Genomic DNA, 12,271 nt, shown 5'->3' with positions numbered 1-12,271 from the left:
TTTTTTACACACTCTTTATATTTATTATTTTACCTCCAACATTTCTCTTTCTTTTCAAATACAAGAATTATCTTTTCTAATAACCAAAATATCTCTAAAAATGAGTTGGTGAAAAAAAAAATATTCTTTTAAATATTAACCTGGCCCAAGCATGATATATTTCTATTAGGACGAGTCATAATATTTTTTTTATAAAAATAATAATAATTTAAAAGTAAGAAGTTATTGTAATAAAATAGTGTTTTTTTTTGTTGAATAAGGAAATGAATATTTTTATGTGTATAATTGCGTTAGGTGTGATAAACGCGATGCTCATCAATCCGACTTATTTATGTTTATACAAATCAATTTCAATCAAATCTCGTGAAATCAATCCATTTTTTTTTCTTATGTCAATTCGAGTTAGTTGAATAACATAAATCGATGATGGTCCATCTAGTTTAACTCTATCACAATAATTCTTACTAATTTTAATTATTGAGGAAACTAATTTCAATCACAAAATAGTGTATATTATACTTTGTTAGAGTATTGCTTGATAATATATTCTTACGTTCATTTCATGTGTTAAAAAAGGTAAAAAGTAGTTTGGCTCTTACTGATCTAATTTAACATTTGGTCTGAGTAGAGATTTAACAGTTCTTGAAGAATGATGTACAAGTGAAAGTTTGATGTTTGTTCTGCAAAATAAAATAATAAATAAATATACAAATCTTTTTTGGAAGTATCAGTAATTTTTTCTGCCTTTACAAAATTGAAATAAAATTTCTTCGGTGAAAATTATTCGTAATAAAGTATTAAAAAATATTTTATAATTTAACACACACAATTCTTTTATATCCATTTAATATTATCTTTCTTTAATTTTTACTTTTCACTTTTAATAAAATCTTTATTTCTTTTATAATTTTTTTTATAATATATATTATGTAAGAGCTTGAAAATGTAAGGCTACTGGGTCCTGTAGCCTGACCCAAGAAGCTAAGGGCACTAGGACCTCAGAAGAGGCCTCATTTTTTCAGCTCTGAGTTTATTTTCCAGTTCCCCTTTCTCTCTCTAAACTCATCTCAATTTTCTCTTTTTGCTCTACCTTCTCTCTACCCTTGCACTCATTTGAACCGTTGAAATTTCAAATAGGTGGTGTTCTTTCGCTCATGGAGTTGAGAGCTTCCCTTCTATCCGATTAGATTTCTATTTGGACGGGTAAGTCAGTTTCTCCACTTTTTCTTGAACTTAGGGCATGCAACTTTACTGGTTGCAGGGTGCTCCTTTTGATTCTCTGTCTATTCTAGCCCTAAGAGCTGTTTCTATCACCATTTAGGTGGTTGTAGGGCACTGTCTGGATTTTCTCTGTGAAGGCACGATTAGGGCACTCTAGTTGACTATACTGCTCAACTTCAAGGTATGGGGAGCTAATTATTTTTTGTATGAATTTATTTTATAAAAATATGTGCATATGAATGTTGAACTGGTGTGTTGTGAAATGACTTTTATTGTATTGGGTGTTATAATTGAAACTGTGAAATTGTGCATGTTGTGATGTGATGAATTTAATTTGTTTTGAATGAGTTTGTTGGCTGAAATTGATCTTGGTGGAAGGTCGGGAGTAAGTCTGTAATAGCATGTATATGGGTATTAAATAGATGTACAGGTACTGTTTGAGGTTGTTGTGAGAGGAAGTGAAAATATTAAAATTAGGCATTTCAGATTTAGAGCATAAGAGAACAGGGTAGATAATTTAAATAAATTAATTGTTAATTATTAAGAGCCTTTCTTTGTTGGTAGGATAGAGGAACCTTACAAACCTGAGTTGTTGACACATCCCTGATCATAGAGCAGTCATGCCCTGGTCCAGTCAGTTGTGACTAGTCATATGTGCTCGCGTCGAAGGTGAGTTTGATGCGTTCAGACATCTGGGTCCTCTCTGCTGACCAATTGGGGTAAAGAAAGATCTCTACTAGGATGAAAATAAAATAAAACAAGTTAATTGTAGATGCATAAAGTTGTCATGTGTTAATTTCTAATCAATTATAATTTTGGAAAATCAGTCACTGTGTGTTTGGAACCATATATAAATATATATATATATATATATATATATATATATATATATATATATATATATATATATATATATTAGTTACGTATATATTTAATATAATATATATTAGTTTAATATAATATATATATATATAATAATATAATGTAAATATATATATATTTATAAGATAATGTACGTATCATATATATATATATATATATAATAAAGTAAGGATAGTTGTTTCTTATATTGAAACGTGAGGGTTAATCAATAATTATATTACTTGTAGGTATGTATAAATTGATGCATTTTATGAGTTGTTATGGGTTAGTTGGAGTTGTTTGGTTCTTGGTATTGATTAACTTAGATTCAATTGTGGAGATGTTATTTTTATAATTTGTGAGTGGTGAGTAATGTATATTGTTGAGATTGTGTATATGTTGATTGTGGCAGAAAATATATGATTACAAAGTGATGAAAGTATGATCCAAGTTGTAAATCAAGTTCCATCTGTGTAGGATCTCTTGGTGAGATCCTTAGTGTAGAATGATTGCATGGTAGCTCAGTCTTGGGGGTTTTCCTGACGCTCCAATGGTCTTTCATTCTCAAGTAGAGAGGATTGATCCATGTGGTGAGGAGTAGCAGGAGGTCCTAGTCTTGGAGGCTTCCAGTATGCTCCAGGGCGCGGAACGGATTAACCTCGTGAGTGTGGTAGGGTGGAACCCATTGGCAACGGCTTTGCAAAGCAGTAGAGGCCACCACGAGTGCATAACCCGCCATAGCTCGGCAATCATTGTAGTCCGGACGAGTCGGTCTATAAAGCAATGAGTCTTGTGATGTCAATGTACCATGTTTGAGTGACTTTTGCATGTCGTGTGTGATTGAATAACATGATTTTTATATCTAGCTCACCCTTGCTTGTTTGTGTTGCTTGTGTGTGTTTCTTCTTGCGATGATCATTCATTTGGATGGGAGCAGATGGTGAGGAGGTTCCTTTGGAGACCGCTTTGAAAGTTGAGGACAATGTTGCTGCCTAGTCTCCTAGGATGTTATTAGTTGATTCTGTATCCTGAAATACTATTTCCCTTCCAGCTTATGTATTTAGATCTCTTTGGATTTTAAATTTAAATTCTGAAGCTATTTTGAGGATGACTGTAATCCTATTTACTCTCAACTGCTTTCCTATATTACGCATAATGACATTCTTATTATATATATGATTTCTATATAATTGGGATGTCACATATTAAATAGATATAAAAATATACATCAACCTAAAATCACCTTTCAAAATTACATCACTTAATTTCAGAGGGAGTTTCTCAATCATTTGTGTCAATAAGTATTACGTAATTCTATCAATCAGTGTCTCAAATAATTTTGTTTTATAAGACATTTTTAATTAACTTTAAGGTTTAATGTCTCAATAGGTCCTTATTTTTGTTCAGAATTTGAAATAGGTCCCTTTATTTTTTGGCGTCTCAATTGAGTCCTTATTTTTGTTAATTTGATGCAAATAAATCCTTTCCGTCAATTTCATTAACGCCGTTTGATGAAATTGACGGAAAGGATTTATTTGCATCAAATTAACAAAAATAAGGACTCAATTGAGACGCCAAAAAATAAAGGGACCTATTTCAAATTCTGAACAAAAATAGGAATCTATTGAGACATTAAACCTTCACTTTAATGAGAATAACTACCCCTCTTTATTTTTCTATAAAAAAATATTTTACCTATATAAAACAATCATGAGTTGGATGAGTCTCAAGCCCCAATGTATTTTTTTAGTATCCATAATTAGTTTTTCAAAAGTAAAAACTTAGTAAATTACCAAGTTTTGGTTTAAGTCTTTGAAATAAAAATATTTAGTTGTATGTAATTTATAATATTATGTTGCTCTTTATTTAATCTTAAACTATTTTAAAATCTCTCGTCTTTGAACTTATTTTCTATAATAAAAATATTCTGATCATATAATGATGTATGTGTGTATTATGTAACATAAATATTTTTTTACATTATTCTCTAACACTTTGTATTAAACATGTGTCAATTTAATTGATACATAAACAATAAAATTAATATATAGAAAAAGAAGCACAACTATATTTGGCTTGTCAGGGAAAGGACAATTCAAAGTGTTATTCTTTAAACTTTAAACAGTGTCTCCGCCACCTCGAATCATGGCCAATGGTTTGGGAACTCCTCATCTAATCTAAATGAAAATCAATTCCAATGTCATTATTCTTTAATTTTCTATGCAATACCATCTATCCAATCTCAAAAGACCTTTATCAATTTTACTAATACAAGATTCAATAACATATACAGGATCATAATAAATCTTAGATTTTTATATCAAAAGAACTATTAAATAGAAAAACAAAATAATTAGTCCGTATTAGTTAAATTAGTATTTTATAAACTAAAAATTATCCATATCTAAAATTATTTTTATTATAAATAAATATTATAATTGATTTCTGACATCAAGATTTAATTATTTATAATTAATTATTTTAAATTAATCTTTAATTTTAAATTAAAAATTTATTTACATATTAATTCATCAGTTAAAATTTTGATAATCAATATTAGAAAATAATTTAAATTTTAATTTATAAAATAATTATAATTTTTTATTTATAATAAAAATTATTTTATATATTAATAACTTTTGATTTATAAAGTAATAACCAGTCCATATAATAGTTAATTATTTTTTATCTTTAAAATAAATTTTTATTTAACAAATTTTTTTAATGTATCAAATGATATGGAGTTTACAAAATAGAGAGAGTAAGTTACCTAATCGATAATAGAGCTAAATTTATAGTATACAAATAAAAATAGTTATTATTTTATAAGTTAATTTTATGAAAAACTGTGTGGCTGTGGGCCTTATTTTCTGAGGCAGCCAGGCTCAAAGGACCAAAGACACCATGACCTTAAAAGGAGTTCCTTCATTCTCCAACTCTAAACTCATTTTCCAGTTACTCTTTCTCTCTCTAAACTCAGTTTCATTCTCCTCTTCTTGCTCTGACTTTTCTCTACTTTTCCACCACTTTCCACCATTTAAATTTCAAATAGGTGGTATTCTTTCGCTCACAGAGTTGAGGGCTTCCATTCTATCCGATTAGATTTTCATTTGGACGGGTAAGTCAAATTCTCCACTCTTCTTGATATTAGGGCATGCAACTTTACTGGATTGCATGGAGCTCATTTTGATCCTTTGTCTATTCTAGCTCTAAGAGCTGTTTTCCATCACCAATTAGGTGGTTGTAGGTCACTGTTTGGATTTTCACTGAGAAGGCACTGTTAGGGCATTCTAGTTGGTTGTACTGTTTGACTTCCAGGTAAGGGGAGCTAGTTACAATTTTAGATGATGTATGATATGCTTGTCTGATTTATTTTGATTTTTACTGTTCTGCTGTTTTGGTGATGAACATGTTTAAAATGTGTTGGTTGAAAATGAAGAAATTGTGTGATCATGTTGTACTGATGTTGATATGAACTGTGAATTGGATGATTAGGAACTGGTATTGATACAATGCTGTGATAATTTTGAATGCTTAGAAGAAATGAATTTTGTTAAATAATTTATTAGGAAATAACCATGTGAATCATTGAAGTTTATAACCTATGAAGAGAACTAAGGTAGTCAAAATCTGAATTTTGTATTTCAAGTTGTTAGGATCAGTTTAGATAACTTGGGTAAGTTAATTGTGACTCATTAGGAGTGTTAAAAGTGTTAAAAATAATTTACAAGTGGTATCAGAGCCTAGCCTCTCCCAGTACGGTGTGGTTTGAGGACGAACCAAGCGGAAGTTGGTGGGCATGTGACACCCGGGCACTGACGAGGGCGGGGAGTGATCGCCGGTACAAGAGGCATGGTGCAGGGGGCACTGACAAGGAGCGACTCTTGGCAGGCTTCCAGTGGAAGGGGCACATGGACGAATCGAACATACACCGGAATGAGAGGGATCTCGAGACTGTGTAGGTATGGGACTATACAGTTGAAGGATAGCTTAAAGAGATTGATTTGGCTACTCATACCATCAAATGCACTTGCTTTTCGGTAGCCTGACCCATAAGAACTCCATGATTAAGCGTGCTTAGCTTGGAGTAATTTAGGGATGAATGACCTTCTGGGAGGACAAAGCACATTGGAAAGCTTTACAATTAATATAATATAAACATTAATTTTAATTAAATTTATTAATCTATTGTATTACTCATTATCATATACTTTATGTACAAGATATATCTCAATAAAAAAAACAATATTTCTTTTATGAAATAATTTATAATAATAAAATAAATTTAAACTCACTATTTAATACTCTCAACCACAATAAATATGTGAAATGACATGTGAAAAATATATTTTGACCAGCTTATTCTTTTTTATAAGTGGAAAATAATTATTGTGGTACATATCCCTTCTGAATTAATAGTCATAATATAAATTAATATTTTTAATAATAAGATATTTCCGTTGGAATAATCGCCTCTTTGTGACTATATTTGTTAGAAAATTGTATAAACATCACTTTCAGAATCCGGAAAACGTCTGTTGGTAGTTGAATATGGAACACAATATCTTGGTAATAATTCCACTCATATATACAAGGATTTTGTTCAACACTAATTTATTTGCGACACCTTTTTATAGGGTTAAAAATACAATATCTCACCGCATTTAGTCTTATTATACTTGACATAGTTTTTTTATTATAATTTGGATCATCTAAAGTTGACTATATAATATATATATATATATATATATATATATATATATATATATATATATATATATATATATATAATTATTTATTTATTTATTTATTGTGCGTATGTACATATAAGTTAGAGGTTAGGACTATTGCCATGACTTTGACTCTAGCTTTAGTATTATCTGATATGATATGGTTGATTGATGGAAACTAGGAGAACTAGGGGTCCAGCGATAATTAATTTTGTTGATTGATGTAGGGAGAAGAAAAATAAAACTAGTTTTAGAAATTATTAAGATCTATTATATTACTCTTTATACATTGTATTTTTTATTAAATTAATCAAATTAAACAATTTTAAAACTCTTTTCTCATATTTTCACAATATAAAATACTTTTTTTCTTTTCTCAACTCCTTTATTTTTATTTATTAATTTTTATTTTTTTATTGAGGAATTTTCTTTTTTAATATTACTTAGGCATTACCGTTAAGAAAGAATAGAAAGTGACGATTTAAAGTTTTTTTCGTAATAATTTTTCGTGTTATTTTTTAAACATGAGAGCTAGATGTTAATTTTGTGTCTCGTTACATTTTTTAAGTTTTTTAATATAATATAGAAGTTCCTCAATGAAAATATTTGAAAAAAAAACATTACAATAAGTTGAAGTTGTTTAAGGAACTAAAGTGTATAGTTAAATACGGTTCCATTATTTTTCAGAATTGAAGTTTATTTTTCTATTTATTTAATTTTTAATTTTTATTATTTTAGATTTTAGTTTTGGATACTAACTAAATTTAATGTTAAACTTAATGTTTCAATTCAGAATTGAAGTCAAATTTTTTTTATCTTTTCTTTGAGAATTAAAGTACAGTATAAAAATAATTTATATTAAAATCTTTTGTTGCGATCCCTCTCGTTGATGTTGTAAATTAATTTATCTTGTCAAGAGGAATTTGATCCTTTTGTTAGACTAAGTGAAGTTAGAGCTACAGTTGAAATCTATTAAGAAATTTTATGATAAAAGCAATACTTATCGTGTCTAAGTCAATAGATAAATTTGGATATTGAGTCTAATAATATATTATATTTATGTTTCTATTAATGGTTTGATAACTGGATAATTAAATGTTATAATTTGAATTGGTTAAGATATTGAGTTATAAATTGTTTATGTATGTTCATATTATCATTAACTTATCTTTTTTGTTTGCAATTGTGTGTTTTTCTCTTCCTTTGCAATGTTTATTATTTTGGCGTTAGTAGAAAAGGTTTTAGAAACTAGTTAGAATGAATGGATGCGTTTCAGATAGTATTTTTTTCTTGGTTTAATGGATGTATCTAATATAAAAAATGTAGTATAGCTCATAGTCTCCCGATGATCTTTTATGTAAAAATGGAGATGTTTATAGAGGATTTTAAATAAACTTAATTGTAAAATATTGTGACTATTACTATTATTTTATATATGTTTTATATTTAATCATGTAATGACATGAAATAGTAGAGGTATTTATTTTCCCGCGATATTACATAATCAAAATTTAATATTTATTTATTTAATAATATATTTTTTTGTGTGCTTCTATATCTTGTGTAATTTTTAAACATTAATCATATCACGTAAAAAAAAATCAATTTTAAAGTATTCTATTTTAGTTTCCTCAAATTAAATTTAACATTATAAGACTGTAGTGTTTTTTTAAAATAAATTTTTCATATTTTATCAAATATACTCTAATTTAATACTTTTTATTGTTAATAATGTAAATGGTGAATAATATAAAGTCAATAATTTGTGTTATTTTTTAAAATAAATATGTCATCTTCTCTCTCCAAACTCTGACCCCTAAATGTACTCCATCCTTGATAAAAAGACTTACCCGATATGGTGTGGTTGGAGACTGAACATGTCTCATAATAGATTAAGAAAGACTTCAACAGAATATACCAAGAAATATAAAAGGAAAAAATCTAAAATAAAAAATATATAGTTTATGGTATTATATATTTAATATTTAATTTTAATTTTTGATAAGATAAAGTTGTTGTTGGATATGAAAACCTTTGAAAGAAATCATGAAAGACAGTTGAAAGTATCCTTCATAAAAAGCTTTTCAAGTTTATTGATTAATGCGAGTGACGAGTAATTCGGTTCAAGTTTCAGATCACTAGCTGTGGTTATCAAATTATATCAAATGTGTAATCGTGATAGCGAGACTTCAAGGTACCGATTAGTGAAAAGAAAACAAAAATAAATTTAATATTATTCTTCTTGTTTTAAATTATCGTGAATTTTGTTAATTGCATAGCTATTTATCTTCTATTTTTCTGTCTTTTTGTATCCTATAAAATATTGAATAAAAAATCATTACCGAACTGTAGTTGCGTTACAGTAATTCTAGGGATTGTTTTCCCCGACAAGTTGACTTCGTTAATTAATTAATAAAATATTAAATTGAAAAAATATAACAAAGATAATAATAGCATCCCCGACTTTTCATTTTCTAATATGAAAAGACCAACCAACAAGAAGAAGTGGGTAGATTTGTTCTATAATATAAAAAGTTACTTCTAAATGGTCCATAGTGCAATTAGGATGTTTGAAGTATGAGGATAAAAAAAAAATTGTATGAGAGCATTATAGATATAAAATTTAACCAAGTGGTTAGTATTTAAAAAAAAAAACCTCATAAAACCTTTTTCTATTATTTGATAAATTTTAAGTGGGTAAGGAAATCACGTACTTCCTTCCATCTTCCTCCACATCATCACACTGTGTACATAATAAGTTGTCATAGCTGGCGCTATTCTCTTAGATTGGATTATTACATGTGTTTATTTTTTTCAGTTTATTACAAGTGAATTATAATATTTTTACAATTCTTTTAAAATTAATTTTCTGAAATAGTATAGTTTTAGCCTTTATATGGTTATTTTAATATTTTAAAAATTGAATTTTTTGTTAGGTATTTAATTTAATCTTCTTTTTATTAAGAACTTTAAATAATTGTTTTTTTTATGTATTTGAACCTAAAACTTTTATGTATTCACATTTTAAGTTAATAAATATTGCTTAAACTTTTGGTGTAAAAAACAAGTTGTAAATCAAAAGAATTATTCTTTTGCTATTAAATGGTTGACTGAATTAAATATGGAAATCAATGAAAATTGATTGTTTGAAATGATTGTTATGTTGGTTATAGCTAGGGAAAAATATTTTCCAGCCACGTACCCACACGACAATTTTTATTTCGCACATGATAAGTAGTTATTTCCTAAATAAATAATTTACTAAAATTTATATTATAAAAGATATATTTGCTATATTGAAATATACGGTATATTAATTTAAATAATTTAAAATGTGATAATATATTTTTAACTGTTTTTAAAATATTCTTAAAAATCAATTAAATGTATAGGTAAAACAGAAGAAATTAGATTTTTTTTCATTGAAAAAAAAAACTAACCTTTCTACTTTTTTTTCATCATTTTCATTCTTTTCGATTAAAAAGATGAAGTACACGCATAAACTATAACACATACATCATTTTGTTTGTGTAAACAATTTGGAGCGAAAAATTGTTTTCCATTGATTAGAGGGGTTTTGATATATAAGTCTAAGTAAAATTCATAGAAATTTTTTTTATAAATAAGGTGAGGTACCCTAATATCGCTTATATATATATATATATATATATATATATATATATATATATATATATATATATATATATATATATGAGATTTGCTAACATATGTAATTTTTTGTTCAGTTGACATATTTTAGCAAATTGTACCGGATTTTAGTAGACAAAAATATCCTCATATTATGAATTATAAGTTTTAAGATCAAGTATTTAATAATTTTCATTCTCACAACTAAAAAAAAAACAAGAAAACCCTTACTCACTCCTCTCTCATCCCTCATCATCTCAACCATTTCTCTTTCATCTCTCTCACCCTAACCTTCTCTTTGTCATCCTTATAGTAGTCTCAATTGAAAAAATTCGAAACACTCACTTAACCTTAATTCACATTTCTCACTTATCCAATTTGTTTCTCTTTCATTTTCATCCTCTCTCACCCACATACAATAACCCGGGACACCGTAATTTGTTGCTCATGCTCTATTCGTTCATTTGTTTTCCACTTTAATAACAAAATAATTGATGATGTTGATATTGATTTTTGATTAAAAGGTTGTGTTATATTTTTTTCCCTTCGGATTGTTATTAAATTTTGTTTTTATATTTTAGAATTAGTAGTTTATCTTTAGGGAGATTTGATATTTTGACTATTAAGTTGATATTTTGACTATTAAGTTGTCCGAAAATATTTTTCAGAAGAGAAAAATTGTTATGTGGAAAGAGGATTCCGGAAGAGGTAAGTCATTGTCTAGAAAATGAATTTTTGAAGTCAGTTCTTAAAAATAATTCTAAAAAACCATATTTTCGCTGAAAATAATATTTTGAAATATACTTTTTACCTTCTTGCATATAATCAACAAGAACAAGTTATTAAAAAAAGGTTATGAACAAAGAAAATTGTTGTTGTTGACTTTGTTTCCTTATTCAGAGTAGAGACCACTGCTCGTTCCCTTTTGAATGTTTCAGATAAGCATATTTTCATTTCATTTTTGTAAAAAGAATAAAAATATTCTAACAAATTGCACATCTTCTAGATTTGAGCAGATTACAGTATATTAAGTAGTTTCCAAGAAGAACTGCATTGATATACCAACTAATTAAAAATCAATCAAAAATTAGTAAACTAGTCATAATGAACCTGTTAGCTCTCAGTTAAACCTAAAAATTACTTTCCAAAGCAAATCACATCATGTAAGTTTATTTTAAACAATTCACATCTCCAAATTGTTTGGTCAATATAAACATGATGTCGTCATTCTAATTTATATTTATCGTAGAAGTAAAATTAAGAAAAACAAAACGCACTGAATTTTAAATTGGAATTTAAACTTAACAAATTTGTTACCATTACGCTCATAGTTTAACTTATACTCCTTTCATTTCTATGATTTTATCAAAATTAATATTAAGAAACTAAATGTTTTGCAACTATTATGGATATATGCTAACATCTTTTCGTGGGAGTTTCTTGTTTCTTCTTTTAGTTTTGAAATTATTGAAATTATTATAGATTTTAATTTTTTACAAATTCAATAACAATCAGAAGGAACAAGATATAACACAATTCTTCAATCAAAAATCAACATCATCAATTATTTTGTTATTAAGGTGAAAAACAAATGAACGAACATATAAAGAGCAACAAACTGCAGTGTCGTAGGTTGCTGTGGGTGAGAGAGAGGATGGAGATAAGAGAGAAACAAATTAGATAAGTGATGAATGTGGATTAGGATTAGGTGAGTGTTTCTGATTTTTTCAATTGGAAAAAAAGAAAAGGTTTGAGTGAGAGAGATGAAAGAGAAAATGTTGAAAGGAATGAGGGATGAAAGAGATGAGTAA

Source organism: Vigna umbellata, chromosome 1 (genome assembly GCF_029865625.1).
Source record: "Vigna umbellata cultivar VRB3 chromosome 1, Vumbellata_1.0, whole genome shotgun sequence".
Classification (NCBI taxonomy): domain Eukaryota; kingdom Viridiplantae; phylum Streptophyta; class Magnoliopsida; order Fabales; family Fabaceae; genus Vigna; species Vigna umbellata.
Note: the sequence above shows the minus strand (reverse complement) of the source record.